The sequence below is a fragment of the Gorilla gorilla genome, chromosome 18, assembly GCF_029281585.2.
Source record: "Gorilla gorilla gorilla isolate KB3781 chromosome 18, NHGRI_mGorGor1-v2.1_pri, whole genome shotgun sequence".
Classification (NCBI taxonomy): domain Eukaryota; kingdom Metazoa; phylum Chordata; class Mammalia; order Primates; family Hominidae; genus Gorilla; species Gorilla gorilla.
Genome location: NC_073242.2, coordinates 3,520,025 through 3,541,199, shown reverse-complemented (window position 1 = coordinate 3,541,199; position 21,175 = coordinate 3,520,025). Strand labels below are relative to the sequence as shown.

General features: G+C 48.4%; 1 long non-coding RNA gene across 1 annotated transcript in view; it reads right to left on the bottom strand.

The window, feature by feature from the left end:
• LOC129527808 (uncharacterized) overlaps positions 1-21,175 on the bottom strand; it is a 36,688-nt gene that overhangs the window by 7,663 nt on the left and 7,850 nt on the right. The window contains exon 2 of the long non-coding RNA XR_008672891.1: positions 5,253-5,475. This is a non-coding gene — a long non-coding RNA (uncharacterized lncRNA). The remainder of the gene's footprint in view (positions 1-5,252; positions 5,476-21,175) is intronic.

Genomic DNA, 21,175 nt, shown 5'->3' with positions numbered 1-21,175 from the left:
GAGTGCACAGCCCACACTCCTGGGTGTGAGCAGGACGGGAGCCTGGAGCCAGGGTTCCTTCCAGTCCATGACAAGGAGGCTGGGCTTGCTCTGAACAGAGCCAGAGGCCAGACTGGCTTGAATGGGGGAAGAGGAGCAGCGGCCGGAGAAGTGTGGGGGTTGGGCGGGGTCGGAGGGCTTCCGAAGGGCTGACCGCATCTCTTAGAAAACAAGCGGGAACAACGCGGGACCCACTAGGAGCAGGTGTTTGTCCCGGCCTTGGAAGCGGTGCTGGGACCCTTACTCAGGTCAGCAGGCCCGGGAGGCCATGGCCCCCATGGCTCCTGACTCAGAGCTGGACGAGGTTCTACGGTTCCAGGGTAGGATCGGTCCCTCCCACCATTTGTGCAGAGCCAGGGGCCTGCGAGACCCAGAAGAAAGCTGTGCCCTTGCTCCGGGCGGCTTGTCCCAAGTGGGCGGCTCTGGGCCTGGTCGCCCAAGGGCTTTGCGGCTGACATCCTTTTCTCCATGGCGCCCTGGGACCTGCCCTGCTCAGCACCATTCCCTAGGTAACCGGGGGACCTGGGGTGTGCTGCCAGGAGCAGGCGGAGGAGCAAGCCCCCTCTTCCCAGGCTCCACCCTTTAGGCCCTGACTGGGAATGGTACTCCCCGGTGTGGCCGTTGTCTCCTCAGCCTGGGGAGCAGGCCCTCTCTCCGGATGGCCGAAGCGTGTCCCTCAGAACTAAGCTCTGGCCAGGCAGACCTCTGTCCCCATGTCTGTTTATGAACCTGCGCTGGGACCAGAAGTTAAGAATGCAAGCATTCAAAATAAAAGCGGTAAAAACATTTCCTGAACTTAAGAAGCTGCACATTTTCGGGAACGCACAGTTAGGACGGGTTTATGAGGGGCAGTGTAAAGCGTGTTGCAAAGCCCCCAAAACCTAAAAAGGACCCAGAAAGTATTGACTGCATCCTCCTGGATATAATCTATGTGCGTTGCAAGCGCTAACACCGCCTGGCCAGCGAGAATGGCTGCTCGCACATCCTGTGGGCTTTATGATTTGCTCTCATAGGAAAGACACACATATGTAAAAACACGTATCGCCAGCAGAGTTAATCACCTGTTGGACACACAGTGCTGCCGCACGCCCCAGATCTGGAGCCGCCTCCAGGTCTGCAGAGCCTGGCGGGGTCAGAGGCATCCATCTCTTCAAATGACGCTTTCTCATAATTCAACAGCCTTCAGCCTATGAACAATAATTTAGTTTTTGTAAAGAATAAAAAACACATCTTTTTATAAATTTGTTGAAAGGTAAAGTTCATTTTTTTCTCATTCCCCTCTTTTCTTTCCATCTCTTCTTGATGATTATTTTTTGAGGTTACTTTAATCCAGGATTAAATACAGCAATTAGAAAATAACATGCATTAAATCTTACAGTATATTAGAGAAAATAGTCAAAATTAATAAAAGCAGAAAGAGTCCTCTTTTGTAAAGAAAAAAAATGAAGAAACTAATAGTCTAGAAATATGCGTATGCATTTAGTGCATAAAAATGGAAAATGGAGGGTAATTCCGTGCAAGCTGGACACCTGTATTTGAATAAGTTAGTAATGAAAAAGGGCCAACCTATTTTATTTTAAGATGAGGATTCAGGGGGACTGGAGGGCCGTGGGCACCTGTGTCTTCCAGAGGCAACCCCGGAATGAGTTTGTTTCCATTTCTTGCAGCAGCAGGCTTAGCTAACCACACAATCTGAAAGATGCCTGAAGGCAGTTAAACAGTCCCCACCTATTCAGCCGTAATTCACCCAATTAGGTGACAGGTCCGACCCGAAGGACCTGGAGAGGCTCTCACAGTCATCACATCTTCTTTTTGGCCAGTTGAGAGCTGGCTCCGACTCGGAGGCGTGGGGGGCCCTGCACAGACCCAGGGGAGCTGCTGGGATGGAGCCCACCTCAGGGGTCTGGGACGTTGCTTCAGACTCGCCTTTCAACGGAACATGCTGGGCTGACAGCCTTGTGGTTTGCCTGACTTTGAATCGGGTCTGTTTGGCATATTTGCTTAGAGACCTAGTCTTGAAGAGTTCGATGGTTTGGCTTCAGAAATTGTTTTAGAATATTTTCGAATAGGACAGAGTGATCAAGGGAAAAATGCTGAATAGGAAACACTACCATGTAAACGTGGAATCTTTTAAAGAGCTAAAATATTAAAGTACTGAAACAATATGAAGATGTTTGATTTACTTATTTTCACACTACAAGATGTGTGTGTATTTGTGAGTATATGTGTATCTGTGTGCATTCCTGTGTGTGTGCACCTGGGTGTGCACACCTGCGTACCTCTAAGCACCGTTCTAGCTGTGGGGAAATAGAAGTGAACAATAGTCTTGCCCTCCTAAAGGGAGAGAGAAATAGGAGAAACGGGTAAGGAGCCTGGTACGGGTCGAGTGATAAACGCTGTGGAGAACGAAGCAGAGGGGCTGGGGTCCTGGAACCCCAGGCAGGGTCCACACTGAAGTTTTAAATTTAGGGGATCGGGAGGGTTATTTTGGTCAAATAGGAGGGGAACCTGCAGGAGCTACTGTGCTCTGGACGAGGAATGAGGCTGGCAGGCCTGGCCGGGGCATCCAGCTCTGTGGACCTGAAGCTTCCATGACGGTGGCACTCATTTAGGGATGACAAGCCTCAGAGCCAAAGGTGGAGGTGAGCGCGAGACCAGGTTGAGCAAAGCCCCATCGGCCACGAGGCTTCCTAGAGGGCAGGGGGACTGGAGGACACAGGAGCACGAGGGCAGGAGCCCTGAGAACAAGGGGCCATGCTGGCGGGCGAAGATGTGGCTGATTGTCTGGGAAGGGAAGGCCAGTGTTGGGTGAGGGCGTGAACCTGCGTGCCCTTACATTTTGTGGTAGCCATATTTACAAAAACGAAACAGTAACCGGTAAAATTCCTGCTGCCGATGTATTTTACTGAACTCAGTATATCAGAACAACTATCCACTCACCCTGAAATCAATGTGACACATCTTTGGACATTTGAGACTCTATGCCACGTACCAAGTCTCTAAAATCCAACTTGTATTATACATCTATAGCCCCCGCCCCATTCAATCCAGGGCAGCATTGCAGTGCCGTGGCCCCGAGTCCACACTGCAGTGCTGTGGCCAGTGGCCCCCAGCAGCCCACATCAGAGCCTGGGTGCTGACGTCCTGGCAGGAGGAACCGGAGGCACCAAAAGGAAATGCCTTCTTCAGTAGGGGAGTGTCCCCCGCCCCACTGCTCTGGGAACAGCTGCAGGCAGGTTCCCTCTCTCCAAGCACTCTCAGACAGTGCTGTGATGAGACCCTTGTCACAGGTATTTGTGGGGACTCTGTGTCTTCTAGGAAAGGCTCCCGGGTCGTGGTCTCCCTGACAAGAGTCCTGCACGATGCAGGTTGCTCTCCTGATCCTCAAATGTGTCCTGGAGCTTCCCCTGGACCCTGGACACCCCAGCATGTGGGTGAGCCGATGTCCAGTGCAGGCCACGCATGAAATGCATCCACAGTGGGAGCCAGTGGTCATCCTGGTCAGGGCCAGCCTGCAGTTACCCCTGCCTGGCAAATAAGACATGGAGGTCGGGAGGGCTGGTTCCCTACTCCTGGTAATGTCACGGGACATTCTGGAACTGAGGCTCCATGTCTAGAAGCAGTGCCTGCTGGTGTCCCTGTGAGCTTGGGGGCCCATCTTCCATGCCAGTCCTTGGTTCCTGCATAATCATTATGATACTGCCTTTCTTCTTCATAATTTTATAGAGGCTGACTTTATTTTCATTTCTCTGGTATATTTTTTAAAAACAAAAAGCAAAGTAGAAAGAATAAGACAAATACCATTTGTTTTCTACCCGATAATATTCTGTAATAATTGTAACTCTCTTTTTTTTTTTCCGAGATCAAACCATTTTATTTTCTGATTTTATATCTCTGAGGTAACTCTCTTTTAACAAAATAAAAAACATGAACTGTTGCAGGCAAACCCCTCTGTCACCCTCCACTGTCTTTGCCATTTCTGATCTTTGCCAGAATTGTCTTTTAAAATTTTATTAGTGGTGAAATATGACAGTTTCCCACCTAAGATCGGAAGCAGCAGAGGGCTGCCTGTGCTCACCAGAGCCATTCACGATGGTGCCAGGAATCCTAGTCGGCTTACTCAGACAAGCAAAAAACACATCACGTTTGGAAAGAAAAGAGTGAGATTATCATTACTCACAGAGGGCATCATCATCTGTAGAAAATTCTGCATAACATGTAAACCAAGAATAAATTCTAAGCCCCCCAACAATCTAAACAGACCCCTCCCCTTGGCCAAGGGCATTCCAGAGTTAACCTGAAAAAATAGCTCAGCCCATGATGGGAATGGGGTCGACGAGCCTCGTTATTCCCTCTCCCATTTGGAATTCAGGAAAAGCTGACTAGCATTAATATCAACACAGATCTCTTAAGTCTGAGAAGAAACATTTACAGTCTATACCTGGAGGCTTCATTTGCATGATAAAACTTTGGTCTCTACAATCCCCTATCATAACCCAGACACTCCCTTCTATTGATAATAACCAATTGCCAATCAGAAAATCTTTAAATCTTGAATGACCTGGAAGTTCCCCACTTAGAGTTGTCCTACCCTTCAAGATGAAACCAACGTACATCTTACATGTGTTTGATTGATGCCTCATGTCTCCCTAAAAGGTAGAAAACTGAGCTGCCCCCGACCACCTGGGGCACATGTTCTTGGCATCTCCTGAGGGTGCGTCACAGGACATTGGCCACTCTCTTTTGGCTCAGAATAAATCTCTTCAAATACTTTACAGAGTTTGACTCTTTTCATTGACACAAAAAAATGCCTAGAACTAAGAGGGAAGTTACCAAGGCTGAAGATACACAGAACAACTGTTTCTATAAACTTGCAATGAACAATTGGGAATTTACATTTAAATATCATTTATAAAGTCATCAAAATATGGAACATTTTGAGAAATATTTGACAAATATTTTTAAGACTTGTAAAATGAAAACTAGAAAATATTGCTAAGATAAGTTTTAAAAGACCTAAATAAACAGAGAGGAAAACCATGTTCATGGACCAGATGACTGGATATTTGGATGGTGTCTCCTTAAATTAATCTGTTCAAAGCAATCCCAATAAAATCTCAGTAGGTTTTTTTTTTGTAATTAACATCAATTTTCAGCTGCTTCTTAAATTCATAGAAAATAGCCAACAGGCTGAACAAAACTGGAAGGCTTACCTCATCTGATTTCAAGACTTCCTCTAAAGCAACCGCATTTGGTACTGTGGTATTGGCCTCAGATAGACACTCAGACCAAAGAGACAGAACAGAGCTCAGAAACAGGCCCATAGGTCCCATAGGTGTAGAGCTGACTTTTCAGCTGGGATGCCAGTGACTCTTGAGAGGAGCATGTGTGTGTTTTGTTTTTGCTCCTGGGATATTTCCTTTATTTCTTCTAAGCCTGGAAATGAAAAACACAATCAGGATCTAGTTAATCTATAGCAGGAAGTTTCTTAGAATATCTGGCCTAAAGGTGTAGAAAATCTGCATGGTTACTCATTCCTGAGTGTCTGCAGGGCTCTGGGCATTCAGCCAGGTGCTTTGCATGCATCTTCTATTGAATCCTCCCAACAACTCTGAGGACATTTCTGCAACCAATCCTTTTACAGGAGCCCAGAGACTTGTGCAGCTCGTTCTCCATCACATCCCAAACCTGTGTCAGAGCAGAGAGTTGGTGTCAGGCCTGCGACCTCTCAGTAGCCCCAAATGGACTCATTTCAATGATTAACAAGTTCAAAGAATCCCAGACAGGAGATCAGCAACTAGAATCTCAACAATTAACACCCTCGCCTGGGTGCTTCATTTAAATGTTAATAGCCTTGCAGTAAAGCTGCACAGGAAGGTGGGGCAAAATCAAGCCTGCCAAACATAATTTAAAAAAGACCCCAGGAGATGTGTTTGAGGCTGACAGATTCTTCTGTGCACCCAAATTGCCTGTGAGCCCGTTATTTCCCGATCTCCATGGCATGAAGGGAGGTCTGCTCTTCTTAGATGCTTCAACAAGAGACTGGTGAAGGAAGATTAGGCGTGGAAATGGATCCTGTGTCTCAGTGGCCTTGAATATTTGAGTTGAAAACATAATAAAACAAAAGAAGAGGGCTCCTCTCAGCATCCCCATCTTCCTTTTCTTACCTGGGATGAAGGGTGTGATGTGCATTAACAAGAAACAGGAGGACCCTCCACAGACACACCGAGGTGGGGGGTGCAGTATGAGGGTGCCACGAGGACCCTCCCCAGACACACCCAGGTGGGGGATTGCAGTACCAGGGTGCCATGAGGACCCTCCCCAGACACACCCAGGTGGGGGGGTGCAGTATGAGGGTGCCACGAGGACCCTCCCCAGAGGCACCCAGATGGGGGGTGCAGTATGAGGGTGCCATGAGGACCCTTCCCAGACACACCCAGGTGGGTGGTGCAGTACCAGGGTGCCATGAGGACCCTCCCCAGACACACCGACGTGGGGGGTGCAGTATGAGGGTGCCACGAGGACCCTTCCCAGACACACCCAGGTGGGTGGTGCAGTAGCAGAGTGCCACGAGGACCCTCCCCAGAGGCACCCAGATGGGGGGTGCAGTACCAGGGTGCCATGAGGACCCTCCCCAGACACACCCAGGTGGGTGGTGCAGTACCAGGGTGCCACGAGGACCCTCCCCAGAGGCACCCAGATGGGGGGTGCAGTACCAGGGTGCATGGCTCATTTTTGTATTTTTTATTTTTTAGTATTTATTGATCATTCTTGGGTGTTTCTTGGAGAGGGGGATGTGGCAGGGTCATAGGATAATAGTGGGGAGAAAGTCAGCAGACAAACAAGTGAACAGAGGTCTCTGGTTTTCCTAGGCAGAGGTCCCTGCCGCCTTCCGCAGTGTTTGTGTCCCTGGGTACCTGAGATTAGGGAGTGGTGATGACTCTTAACGAGCATGCTGCCTTCAAGCATCTGTTTAACAAAGCACATCTTGCACCGACCTTAATCCATTTAACCCTGAGTGGACACAGCACATGTTTCAGAGAGCACCGGGTTGGGGGTAAGGTCATAGATCAACAGCATCCCAAGGCAGAAGAATTTTTCTTAGTACAGAACAAAATGGAGTCTCCTATGTCTACTTCTTTCTACACAGACACAGCAACAATCTGATCTCTCTTTCTTTTCCCCACATTTCCCCCTTTTGTTTTTGACAAAACTGCCATTGTCATCATGGCCCGTTCTCGATGGTCGCTGTCTCTTCGGACCTGTTGGGTACACCTGCAGAAAGGCTGTCACTTCACACTTGGAAGATTGCACAGCGGCCAGGCAGAGGGGCTCCTCACTTCACAGACGGGGTGGCCGGGCAGAGGCGCTCCTCACCTCCCAGACGGGGTGGCAGCCTGGCAGAGGCTGCAATCTCGGCACTTTGGGATGCCAAGGCAGGCGGCTGGGAGGTGGAGGTTGTAGTGACCTGAGATCATGCCACTGCACTCCAGCCTGGGCAACATTGAGCATCGAGTGAGCGAGACTCCGTCTGCAATCCCGGCACCTCGGGAGGCCGAGGCGGGCAGATCACTCGAGGTCAGGAGCTGGAGACCAGCCCGGCCAACACGGCGAAACCCCGTCTCCTCCAAAAATACAAAAACCAGTCAGGCGTGGCAGCACGTGCCCGCAATCCCAGGCATTCGGCAGGCTGAAGCAGGAGAATCACGGGAGCCCGAGGCAGGGAGGTTGCAGCGAGCCGAGATCACGGCAGTACAGTCCAGCCTCGGCAACAGAGGGAGACCATCGGAAGAAAGAAAGGAAGGAAGGAAGGAAGGAAGGAAGGAAGGAAGGAAGGAAGGCGGCTCATTTATTTTTATTAATCCATTCAGTGCATTGTACCCCAGTGCCTCGGCCATACCAGAATTTAGGAGATTCTTTTTTATTGTGAATGAGCCCATCCATCTTTCGACAGTGATGATACCTGCATGGAGAGAAAAAAGCAAACAAACTCTCAGCACAAACACACCAGCATGGGAAAGGGGTAGCATCAGGATGATGCAAACAAGCTCCCAGCACAAACACACCAGCATGGGAAGGGGGTGACATTAGGATAATGCAAACAAGCCCTCAGCACAAACACACCAGCATGGGAAGGGTGTGACATCAGGATGATGTCCTCTGTGCCCCAGAGCTTTACAATTTGCTCCATGAAACTCAAAAATATGTTTTTTTCCAAAGAGGGTAAGTTTCTCATAATTCCTGCCTATTATCCAAACGTCACTCATTCTGTTTATTTTCAAATGTTTCTCTTACCAGGTGATAAAGCACCTTATTTAAAGAATGGTCTGCTCTATTTGAGGATCTATTTTTTACTTCTTAAATTTGTGTGTGTGTGATGGAGTCTCACTCTGTCGCCCAGGCTGTAGTGCAGTGGTGCGATTCTGCAACCTCTGCCTCCTGGGTTCAAGCAATTCTCCTGCCCCAGCCTCCTGAGTAGCTGAGATTACAGGCATGCACCACCACACCCAACTAATTTTTATTTCGTAATTTTAGTAGAGACAGGGTTTCACCATGCTCATCTCAAACTCCTGACCTCAGATGATCCACCCACCTTGGCCTCCCAAAGTGCTGGGATTACACAGGTGTGAGCCACTGCACCTGGCCTCATTTCTTAAATTTTTCAGTTATGATTTTTCTAACACATTCAGCCTCATATGATGTCCTAAGGCAATGTGCACCAGATAATTTATTGATTGGAAAATGTAGTAAAATGTTTTACTATATTTCAGAATAAGTAGATTCACAATGATAAAGTAAAAATATCAGGAATGGTCAATATGTATTTCACTAAACATCTTCTAGGAAATAGTATCTTGCAATTTGTGAACCTCGAATGTCTGAGACAGGTCTCAGTCCATTTAGAAAGTTTATTTTGCCGAGATTGAGGACACGTGCCTGTGACCCAGCATCAGGAGGTCCTGACGACGTGTGCACAAGGTGGTCGGGGCACAGCTTGGTTTTGTACATTTTAGGGAGACAGGAGACATCAATTCACATATGTAAGACGTACATTGGATCCATCCAGAAAGGTGGGGACAACTCGAAGCAGGGAGGGGGCTTCCAGGTCACAGGAACGTAAGAGACAAATGGTTGTATTCTTTTGAGTTTCTGATGAGCCTTTGCAAAGGAAGCAATCAGATATGCTTTTGTCTCAGGGAGCAGAAGGATGACATTGTCTAGAGTGGGAGGCAGGTTTGCTCTGAGCAATTCCCAACTTGACTTTTCCCTTTAGCTTAGTGATCTTCCGGCCCCCAAATTTATTTTCGGTTCACAAATTGATACTATTGTTGACCGAAAAACCCCCCAAACTCTGTAAAATATGTAAAGAAGTTTCTTCTAAGCCAATATGAGTGACCATGGCCCGGGGAACAGTCTCAAGAGGTCCTGAGAAAGTGTGCCCAGGGAGTCGGGTCACCGCTCGGTTTTATACATTTTAGGGAGACAGACGTTACAGGCAAAGACATAAATCAGTACATGGAAGGTGTAAATTGGTTCTGCCTAAAGAGGTGGGACATCTCCAACTTGGGGTGCTTACAGGTCACAGATGGATTCAAAGATTTTCTGATTGACAATTGGGTGAAAGAGCTAAACATTTTTATTTTTTATTTTATTTTATTTTATTTTATTTTATTATTTTTTTTTTGAGACGGAATCTCGCCCTGTCGCCCAGGCTGGAGTGCAGTGGCGCGATCTCGGCTCACTGCAAGCTCCGCCTCCCCGGTTCACACCATTCTCCTGCCTCAGCCTCCCAAGTAGCTGGGACTACAGAGCTAAACATTTTTTAAAGACTTGAAGTCACTAGAAAGAAAGGCTTGGGTTAAGATAAGGGGGTTGTGGAGACCACGGTTCTTGTTATGCAGATGAAGCCTCCCAGGTCACAGTCTTCAGAGAGAATAGAAGGTGAATGTCTCTTTTCAGACTTTGAAAGTGTCAGACTCTCATTTAATCTTCCTTAGATCCAGGAAAGGCCTAGAAAGGAAGGCCGGGCTGCATTAATGGAGATTCTCTGCAGATGCAAATTTTCCCCACAAAAGATGGCTTTGCAGGGCCGTATCAACATAGGTCAAAGAAATACAGTTTGGAGTAAAGTATTTTGCTTTCCTACAGGGTCTTCAGGAACTGGGTGTTGTGCCAGCCAGTTTGCTGTAATTAGTCATCTCAGAACAATTTTTCTCCCTGAGCTGCGGCCCCTCCCAAGGCTCAGCTTGGAGGACACCAACAATGAGCACCTCCTGGGCAGCCCTGAGGACCCACACATGGAGGCCGCATAGCCCAGCCCCTACCCTGAGGCACACCGTCTACACAAACCCCGGCCTGGACCCAGCCTCATGGCCCACAGGCAGGTCCTGAGGACACCCACAGCATTGCTGTGAGCCACTTCCTGCACGGTGCCCAGGCAGGATCAGGACACAGCTGCTGGAGCCTCCACCCTGAAAACCCCACTCTTCCCAGAGCCCAGAGGCCAGGGCAGGTCCCCAGCTGTGCACAGCGCTGTTTAACCCAGGCCCTTGCTCTTTGAGCCCAGCCTGTGGGAGAGTTTAACACAGAAAAGGCCCTGCCCTGGCCTCCTAAGATGAAAATCTAGGTGGGGACGGGGGGCACAAGTGTAGTTAAACACCTGTGAGCAAAGCACTGCTGTGGACGGATTTGCGGGGAACACATTGACACCCTACCCTTTCCACACAGAGAAACACAAACATACTCATGCACACTCACACACATGCACACACACACACATGCATGCACACTCACACGCATATACACATTCACACTCATACGCACAATGTTCACACTCACACATGCACATAATCACGCATGCATTCACACTCACACGCATACACACACATGTTCACACACACATGCACACACACTCATATTCACCCATACACACACTGACACACATGCTGAAACACACCCACACATGCATACACACAATGCATGCATACTTACAAGTACACACATATGCACACACATTTGCATACATACAGTTGCATGCAGAGAGCTTCACACATGCACACACTCACAGGCATTCACAAGCTGTCCCACACATGCACATACACTCTCACTGACACTCTCAGACACACATGCACACTCACGCTCACACTCATGCACACAACACAAGCCACGCGAGCAGCAGCCAAGAAGCACATGGCGTCAGGTGCGCCCTCCCTCACCTATGGCCCAGCCAGGCGGCACCCTGCATTTTAAATACAACGGGTCCTCCCCAGCCCTTCAGGTCTTCTTCTCACCGATCAAGTGTGTGTTCACGCGTGTGTTCCTCACATCCCCTTTGGCATGGGGCTGTGCTTCCAGCCTGCAGAATCTGCATGTGGCTGGTGAGAGGGATCCCTGGGGACATTGCCAGGAAGCTTCCCACAGCCGGGAAGCAGTGCTGAGGTATAGGAGGGAGCTTCTCTGGGGACCTGGAAGGGTTAACTGAGACTGTTAGGCGTGCTCTCAAGTGATTACACAAATCACTGTTGTAAATCACAATATCCCTGACTTTGGAATTTTTATCTTGTTTTCAGGTAAAGATCATCTTGTTCTGCTGAAAGTCAAAAGCAGCCCCTATTGTTGTTTTTTAAATAACTCTCTAATTAAAACCAAAGAATTCTGTAGACTCTTCCATAGGAAATATATTCATGAGGCTGATGCTTATAGAAAGTTTTATCTTGTGAGTTATTAAATAAAAATGCATTCAAATCTCAAGAACTGTTTATTGGGCCGCAAGCATAGTTAATTTTATCAAATATTGAAGACGTTTTAAAATGGCACATGCTGGGTTCAGGTTGTGGTTCCAACGATCCACCTATGGTACGTGTTTATCTACCATAAACACAGATTCTTGCATTTGAAACAGAACACTGAAAGTGAAACTTAGCAGAAAACCAAACGTATCAACATCCTTTGAGAAAGAATAAGCACAGGGGTGTGGAGGAGAGCCGGGCCAGCCTCGGACTCAGCCTCCCTGGAGCCCGAGACGTCCACTTCTGTGAGGTCCCGAGGGAAGCGGATGTGGTCCTCTTCTAGCTAGCCACATTTTCCTTTAAGTAAAAAGGCAACGACAATCTTTCTCAAGTCATCAAAAACTCAAGGAAAATCCATCCAAACAATAACGACAAAAATCAACCAAAGAAATAAGCCAAGAAAAAGGGTGGCAAAGTTAAAATTTACTTCAACAGGCTGGGCGCAGTGGCTCACACCTGTAATCCTAGCACTTTGGGAGGCCAAGACAGGCGGATCACCTGAGGGCGGGAGTTTGAGACCAGCATGACCAACATGGAGAAACCCCGTCGCTACTAAAAATACAAAATTAGCTGGGCATGGTGGCCCATGCCTGTAGTCCCAGCTGCTCGGGAGGCTGAAGCAGGAGAATCGCTTGAACCCGAGAGGCAGAGGTTGCGGTGAGCTGAGATCAAGCCATTGCACTCCAGCCTGGGCAACGAGCGAAACTCCGTCTCAAAAAAAAAAAAAAAAATTTCACTTCAACAGAGAAACTAAGACTCAACCAATGTGACCATTATAAATAAAGAGAATGTAAATGTTATGAAGTTGAAACATTAAGTTAGAGTTTTCTGAAGAGAAAGCTTTTTCAGGGCCCATACCTCTCCTGCCTTTATAGATTTTCTTTTACTCGAGCTACCGAAAGATGCCTTTGTCCTTGAGGTCTGGTTACAAGTCAAGGTATTTTACGATATCAATCTTTATCACTTTTTTTCTTGGAACAGAAGATAAACAGGTACAAATGTTTCATTTTTTTAAAGACGCTTTGTGTTCTCAGATCTTTGATTTTTTTTATTTCTTCAGTCTTCTTTAAGAGCACCAACTGCACCCATGCTATTTCCCATCGTCTCCACAGCTACCATCTTCTCTGAGGTCACTGCAGTCACATTGCTATTTTTTGTGTCATCCTGTGTGACTTCCTCAGATCTGTTCCACGCGTCAAGGGCTGTTTCCCGTCAATTTATTCTACTTCTTTGGGCTTCTCTGTCAGCTAACATGTTTACATCTGGAAGGTTTTCCTCTTACATTTATTTCCTGAGCCATCATAGCTCATTCTTCCCTCACTCCGCAACCTGCCCCTGGGCCCTTACACCCTTCAGTTCTTTTCCCTAGAAGGGCTTAACTGGACTCTTACTTTGGAGTGATTTTGTTGTTTCTTTGGATTTCTTCCTTCTTTGCCCTTTTCAGTTTTGATTTTTGTTTGTTTGTTTGTTTTTTGAGATGGAGTCTCAGTCTGTCACCAGGCTGGAGTGTAGTGGCACAATCTCGGCTCACTGCAACCTCCGCCTTCTGGGTTCAGGCGATTCTCCCACCTCTGCCTCTTGAGTAGCTGGGGCTACAGGTGTGTGCCACCACGTCCAGCTAATTATTTGTATTTTTAGTAGAGATGGGGTTTCACCATGTTAGCCAGGATGGTCTCGATCTCCTGACCTTGTGATCCACCTGCCTCAGCCTTCCAGAGTGCTGGGATTACAGGTGTGAGTCACTGCGCCCAGTCTTGAAACATTTTAAAGACAAAAAAAAGTACAAATAATTTTATAAAACAGTCATATTCCCACAACCAGAATTAACAAAATATTTTGCCATGTTGGTTTCTAGTCCTTTGGAAAGGACTCTGGCGAGGTAGAAGGATCCTTACAGCAACACAGTTGCAGCCTCTCCCACCCGGGGCGGCCAGTTTGAGGTATTTGGTTTGTATTTTTATATGACTGTTTTTTAAGTTTCACATACCCGTATATTTGCATTTATCCATGACATAAACCTGTCTTTTGAGCATGTTACTGACGTGACGGGCACTGACCTGCATTGATGACTCTGCTCCTTCCTCTTCTCACAGTGCTGGTTATCCCAAAATCCATCTGGTCTATTTCATTCTACTAGTTTTTGGCTGTTCATACCTAGGCTTCTATTTATCTAAAGTATCCTTTTGAGGGTGGAATGAGGCAGGAACCCTGTTTCCCAGATGAAAGCCCAGTCCCTGGGCTGTGTGCTGAGTGCCTTGTTCCCAAACTTAGGAAGCTGTCTCCATCGGGTCACAGACTCCCACGAGAGTCTGTCTCTGAGCTCTGCACTTTTCTGCCGATCTATTAACGCCACACTGTTTTCATTACCATACCTTTGTATATATTTGCTTTCTCTTCCAATTTGGCTTTTTTTTTCAAAAAAAAAAATGTTTTAACTGTTTTTTCTCCTCAAACCTTTTAAACGTTATGTTATTTTTAAAAATGTTAAAAAACAAAAGTAGATGGGATAGGAGAGTGAGCTCCTATGTGTCTGTCCTCAGCATCAAAAAATCACCAAATCAGGCCCAATTTCATTGCCTCTGCTCCCCCACCAGCCTCTCCTCCTCCCCCAGACTCTTTTAAAACCAATTACAGGCACTACACCATGTCATCTGTGAGCATTTCTGAAGATATTTATTCACATATATTCTTCCATATGTGCTCTGGAATCAGTTTGTTAAAGTCCCCATATATTTTGATGAATCTTGATGGAATGTTCACTGAATGCTAAGATGTTGGAGAATTTACTGTTATCCAAATACTATACTCCTGTCTGAAACACTGGTGCTTCTCCTCCTCAAATTCTTCCTTCGGGCCTTTCAATAACATGTTTGTAGTTCTCTCCAGGAAGGTCTTGCACATATTTTTGGATTTTGCTCAACTCTGACTGTCATTATACTGTGATTATACTGTGGCCATGAATGGCCCACATTTAGGGTTCTATTCCCCATCTGGTGACTGCCAGAGTAAATAAATGCTAAGAACTCCCAGTACAGCTCTTGTTCTCTGCACTCTTGCTGAACTCTTGTATTGATGTCTGTAATTTATTCAAAGATTCTCTTGAATTCTATATGTATAGAATCATAGCATCTGCAAGAAAGTCAATCTTTTGCTTTACTTTTTTATTCTTATAGTTATTCGGGTTTTGTTTGTTTGTTTGTTTGTTTGTAATTTTGAATTGTATTGCAATGGCTTGGGATTTCAATGTGTTGCTGAATAAGAGCAGTGATAATTGGCAGCATTTTCGTGTTCTTGATATTTATGGGCAGTGTATGCTTTCCATCTGCCTAATGTCTTTTTCCTGACTAAGTGTTTGATTTTTCCTGGTGTCTCTGCGTAGCCCCGTGTGGTTCCTGGCTGGTGCTGTTCCTCTATTTCCTGGTGTCTCTGCGTAGCCCTGTGCGGTTCCTGGCTGGTGTCATTCCTCTGGGGAAGGAGGCAGCTCTGCTGAACCAGCTACATCCCTAGGCCCGGCAGGAGGCAGGGCGAGGGAGTGAGCTGTGGAAAGAACACATCGACCTGGGCTTGCTCCCCTGAACACCTTCAACACTCTTACCCTCCTCTTTCACTTCATTCTCCTCTTCTCAGCTTTCCTGGGTCACCAATGGGTGGAGGCGGCCTCTCGCTCCTGTCCACCTCATCACAGGCCGAAACCCTGATCATGAACAATGGAAACTGTTTATGGACTCAGGCGCATTCTCGCCTCCCGCATCTCCATTCCTCCTTCCCAGTGGCCCTCAGCTGCGGTGCCCATCTGCACCCAACACTGGGGCAGAACCTGGCTTTGGGGCAACAAGTACTCCACAGAGTAGGTCAATGGGGTGGGGCATTCAGCAGAGTGACACTCGGGTTTGCCCCAAACTTCACCTCTGGTAGGGGGTCTCCTGGGAATCCCACAAAGGTTGGGCCTGGCAGGGATCGGCGGCAGGACTCTGCCCTGGCTGGGCCTGTTTCTGTCCATCTGCTCTTTCCCTTCCCTGCCCAGCTAGTTGCCGAGTCTGTGGACATGAGATGCGCCAGGGACAGAGAGCTTGGGCGTGGGGGGGCCTGTGACCCTGGGGTCTTAGGGAGCCTGCTGGGGTCACACCGTATCTCCTCTCTGCCCTGCGCCTGGCACTGAGCTGCCTTTCAAGGCTGAAAATGTGGGCTCTGTTTTCCATCCGTCTGCATCATTTATGTTGAGACGCTCCCAGTCGTCTGATTTTCCGTGTTATCACCTCAGGACATTTAAACAATTAACGGTTTAGCAGCAGGAAGATAACTGCCACATACACAGTCAGTGTCCTGGTTAGAAAACAAGCAATCAGAGAAAATATGTTTTGAAAAGAATTAGTGGGCGGGCTGAGCGTCCTATCTTTCACCTGGTAGACTAATGATTGTATGTCAACACAGCGACAGGCTAACATTTTCAAATAGAAAGACATGTGATTAAATCTCTCTTTTGATGTGTTCTGCAAATTGCTTCTCTAAGCTCTGCTTCCAAAGGGCGGCTCTCCAATTAGAGTCAGATTATTATTACGGGTTAGCGATCACTCCTGCTCCCGTAGCTGACTCATTCTTTAACATGCTAATTAGCAAATACATCCAGTGCCTTGCATCATATTTGACCTTCAGCGTTCTTTTCTAACTGGAATCATTTCATGCCATTCCGATGAAATGGAGACATTGTTCTGAGGTTTCTGACCCCTCCCTCCTAAGGGCCCCGTGATCTGCCACGAAGCCCGGGAAGATCAGCCACACACACACCCCTCTCCGGATCATTCTTTTCCAGAGGTCAATGACTTAATAAGTTCACTTTCGTTCAGCAAGTTTACCGTTGCTCCTCTTAAAGTGACAGCTTGTGTGTTCGTGACAATTTGGTATTGTTACTGAAGTGGACCTCACACTGGGGTCAAGAATTCCTAAATTGCTACCTAATGGTCACTGTGAAGAGAGGATGCTGTACCGACCACAGCTGCATCCCACGGGGTCTGGAGAGGACCAGAGGCCTGGGCCCCACCAGGTCACAGAGTTGGTCATGAATTCCCCTTCTCCTTTCTCTCCTTACTTCATGTAGGCATATTCTTTCTAAAAAGATTAAATGGCATCATATAAAATTGATATACCTGCTTCTCACTCTTTCAGCTGCCAGAGGCTCCAAGGCCCTTGGTCCTGGCTAGGCCCCTCCGTGGTCACAGCAGTGATGGCCTCGTCCTTCCCATACGAGGACCCCAAGGGTAACCCTGGGTAACTCCCACCCAAGGGCCCTGCCTGGAGCCTGAGTCCACCTGCAGCTGGACCCTGGATAACTCAGCGTGATCTCCCACCCAAGGGCCCTGCCTGGAGCCTGAGTCCACCTGCAGCTGGGTGTCCTTTCCCCCATGCCCAACACACTCAGTCTGTGGGGATCAGGGTTTGTGCATCTCTGGGTGGCTGCTTCACCAGCCCCAGCAGGGCGCCGTGGGCACGTGGGTCCTGTACCAGCATCTGCCTGGCTGTCACCATGGGCATCTGCCTGAAGGCAGCAGTTCCCCGCCTTCCCGCCTGCTGTGAATCTCGTTTCTGCTCCCTGGTTTCTGCCTGGCTCCTACGGAAAAGATCGTCGCATTCTCTGCTTCTCTCCACTGTCTGCCCTGCTCCTGTAAGCACGGCCATTTCTGTCAAGTGCCTCTCAACCTCAGAGTTCATGCAACGCTTGAGGTGAACAAAAAGCCGAGGCCTCTCCATCTGGAGCAGGTTTGCAGATTCTCATAGCCCCCATAATTGTCGCTCCGGAGCAGGTTTACAGACTCTCATAGCCCCCATACTTGTCGCTCTCAGCAGCTATCTCAGAACCTGTTATTTATTAGCCAAGTGATGTGATTGGTCTCCCTTCTCATTAGATCATGACCCCTATGGGGACACGAACCTGTTTATTCCCACACTGAGGCTTCAACCCAGGGCCTACACTTAGGAAATACTTGACATTTGTTGAGTTTGTGAACAGACAAACACGTCCCCCATTAAATGAAGCTGAGTGAAGTGGAGGCTTAGAGGAGATGGTGACAGCAGGAGATGCAGCCGTGGGAGCAGATTCTCCCTCTCAGTGACATCACCAGTGCAGCAGCTGACCGGCGGCTGACTGTGTGTGGGGGTCAATTGGGCAGCTTCGGTCTGTCCCTCTGTAGAGATGGCTCATGGTGCAGATGTGCAGTGAGCAGGCCTGGCTCTCCTGCAGGCCAGTCCTCACCCACCTGTGCCTCAGTTTCCTCTTTTGTAAAACAGGGACAAGGCAGTCCTCCTCTCGTAGCAATGTGGGGGTGGCTGAGGGAGCTGTGAGCATTTGTCCCCGGACTTAGGACAGGGTCTGGTGTGCCCTTTGAGACTGGGCCACCCTTTGAGCTCCAGCACTCCAGTGACTCCAGCAGCATCAACTGTGCTCCACTCACACGAAGATGCTCTAGACTGTAGACACACCATTGCGTTCATGGAACTGAGAGAGGAAAAACACTTCCAGTTAAACTATGACAAGCCATGTAACTAAGATACATTCTGATTCCTGAAATGTGAGGCTGTGAACACCATGTGTGCCCCAGCATCTCTAAGACACCAGTGTCCCAAGGGAAGACACTGAGGACCATGACGGGGCAGTGCCCAGCGGGGCACGATGGCTGAGCGGGCTGCTGGGGGCCAGCTGCCAAGCCAGGTGGGCTGGAGCCCGACTCCCATACCACCTCCCCGCCCAGGAGCTGGCGGAATGCATCTTCACGTTGTTTTTGCTGTGGCTCCTGACTCTGCCAGCATGAAACACATTTATCTCAAAATTTCTCACGAACACATACTTGATATTATTGTTCTCAGAATATTTACTGGGAAAGGGCATAAGGACAAAAAGGCACTTTGTTTAGTAACATTTTACTGAATTTGTATTTAATTCATCACAAAAGCATCTAAGCACCTTGGTGGACCCAAAACCACACCTGGAGACATGTCAGTCTCAGACCACAGTTGCTTGAAGGGCCCTTATGACAACTCAACATATTCCCAGGGGTCCCAAGACCACAGCCTGGGACTCTGCGCTCCAAAATGAGGTTTACAGCCCTTAGTCAGGTCTGCAAGTTCCTAGCTTCTAGAGCAGCCTCCAAGATGGGAGCTCATTTAGAATAGCCCCATACACCCTTGAGCACCCCAACTCTGAGCCTCCCCAGCAGCCAGGTGTTGTCCTGCTGTGCAAAAACCCCTGATTGTTTTTAAGCTGGTGTCGACATGCTTCCCTGTCATTGACCCTCATTGTGCCTGTAAATCTGTGCTACACAATTCAGTTGTATGTTGTGGGATTCACTAAGAACCCTGCTGCAAGGTGGGTTGTTGCCCCCGAGGCACCTTCTTCAGAAGCCTGGATTTCTATTAGTTCGTTTTCACGGGTGGAATGGCTGCATGCATTTCCCACCCATGCACCCTGCCCATGGTAGATCAGAAGGAAGATTAGCAGGAAGGAGTTTGCAGCAAAAGAAATGTTTTTTCCTAATCTCTAAGCAGGCTATACAGACTGTCCTAGCCTTATCTCAGAGCCAGTAATGAATTAATCAAAACGCAGAGAGCTGCTTCTGCAGGCGAAATGAGCACTGCTAAGAAGCTGCTGATAACATCCTTCAGGTGATCCTCTTTTTTAAAAAAACATATATTTTGTCTCTATTGGATTATTTTCCTTCTCTCAGGGACACTGCAGCGGTGTATGCCCAGATCAGCATGAGCATGCCCAGATGCTCCAGGGTCCAGCACAATGACCACACCCAGCCCCTCTGTTACCTGCAGTGAGCACTGGTGAAGGGGAATGAAGAAGGCCCGGCTGCAGGGTGGGCAGCGTGGAGGGAGGGACTCGAAGGGGCCGCGGGTCTGCTTTCTCGGGGAGGGACCATGGGTGCAGGCGACAGACACACCTGAGCTCTTGCGGAATCATCTTCCTGACTTCTTGGCTCTGGGCTCCAGGGTCCAGTCCAGCTCCCATCCACACGGAAGGAAAAGGACGAACAAATTGAAAATCAACAACTCTTCTTCACCTGTCGGAGAACGGAGTCACCAGGCAAAGCACGGCCCCCAAATCTGGAGACACAGACAAGTGGGTTCCGAGAACCTCAGCTGACAGGAGCAGAACCTCTGCGGGGCCAGTGCCAGGGACTTGAGCTGCCCCTCATTAATTTCTGGAGATGCCACCTGGACAAGTGAGAGAAAAACTCCAGGGGAACCCAGTCATGGGGGACCTGCGCTTAGTGAATTTTACCTCCGAGAGCTCGACCAGGTTCCCACATTAGAGAGGAAAAATCGGCCGGGCGCGGTGGCTCACGCCTGTAATCCCAGCTCACTTTGAGAGGCCGAGGCAGGCCAATTGCCTGAGCTCAGGAGTTTTAGTCTACCCTGGGCAACATGGTGAAACCTCATCTCTACTAAAATACAAAAAATTAGCCGGGCGTGGTGGCGCGCGCCTATAGTCCCAGCTACTCAGGAGGCTGAGGCAGGAGAATCGCTTGAACCCAAAGGCAGAGGTTGCAGTGAGCCAAGATCGCGCCACTGCACTCCAGCCTGGGTGACAGAGGGAGACCTTGTCTCAAAAAAAAAAAAAAAAAAAAAAAAAAAAGGGAGGGAGGAAATATCCCCTCCTACTTACAGCCAGAGGAAAAGGATTATTTTGAAATACACCCTGTTCTCATGAGGGCTGCTTCAGGGGGAATTATTTCACCAGAGTCTAACAGACCCAAGTTTTTCATCAGTCTAACCTACTTGGGGAAAAGCAAACCCCAACTCCAGCCCCCTCTGGCCTTCCAGTCCCACCCAAGGGGGAAGGGGAGATACAAACTCAGCAGCACTTTGTGAGGTCATGGCACAGGGCACAGGCTCTGGAAACTCTGGTCCTAAATCACAGGGCCGTGTGCACACCTTCCAACCACCACAGTTCCCTGTCTACAGGCCCCTCTGCAATAACGGGTGTTTCCCAGGAAGAATGCTTGTTTCAGGCCTGACTCTAGGAGAACTGCCTTTCTGATGTTAAGGTGTCAGAGGGCTGGCTTCTAAACCCTGGGTTAAATCATTTAGTGGCACATTTAGCCATCACCCCGTGAGAGTTCAGAAAGAACGCACGTTCACATGCACAGAAACAGTAAACAGGCCGGCGCCATGGCTCACGCCTGTAATCCCAACACTTTGGGAGGCCGGAGGCGGGCCAATTGCTTCAGCCTAGGAGTTCGAGACCTGCCTGGGCAACGTGGCGAGAGCCCTCCTACACAAAAACTACAAAAATTAGCTGGGCGTGATGGTGCATTCCTGTAGTCCCGACTACTTGGGAGGCTGAGGCA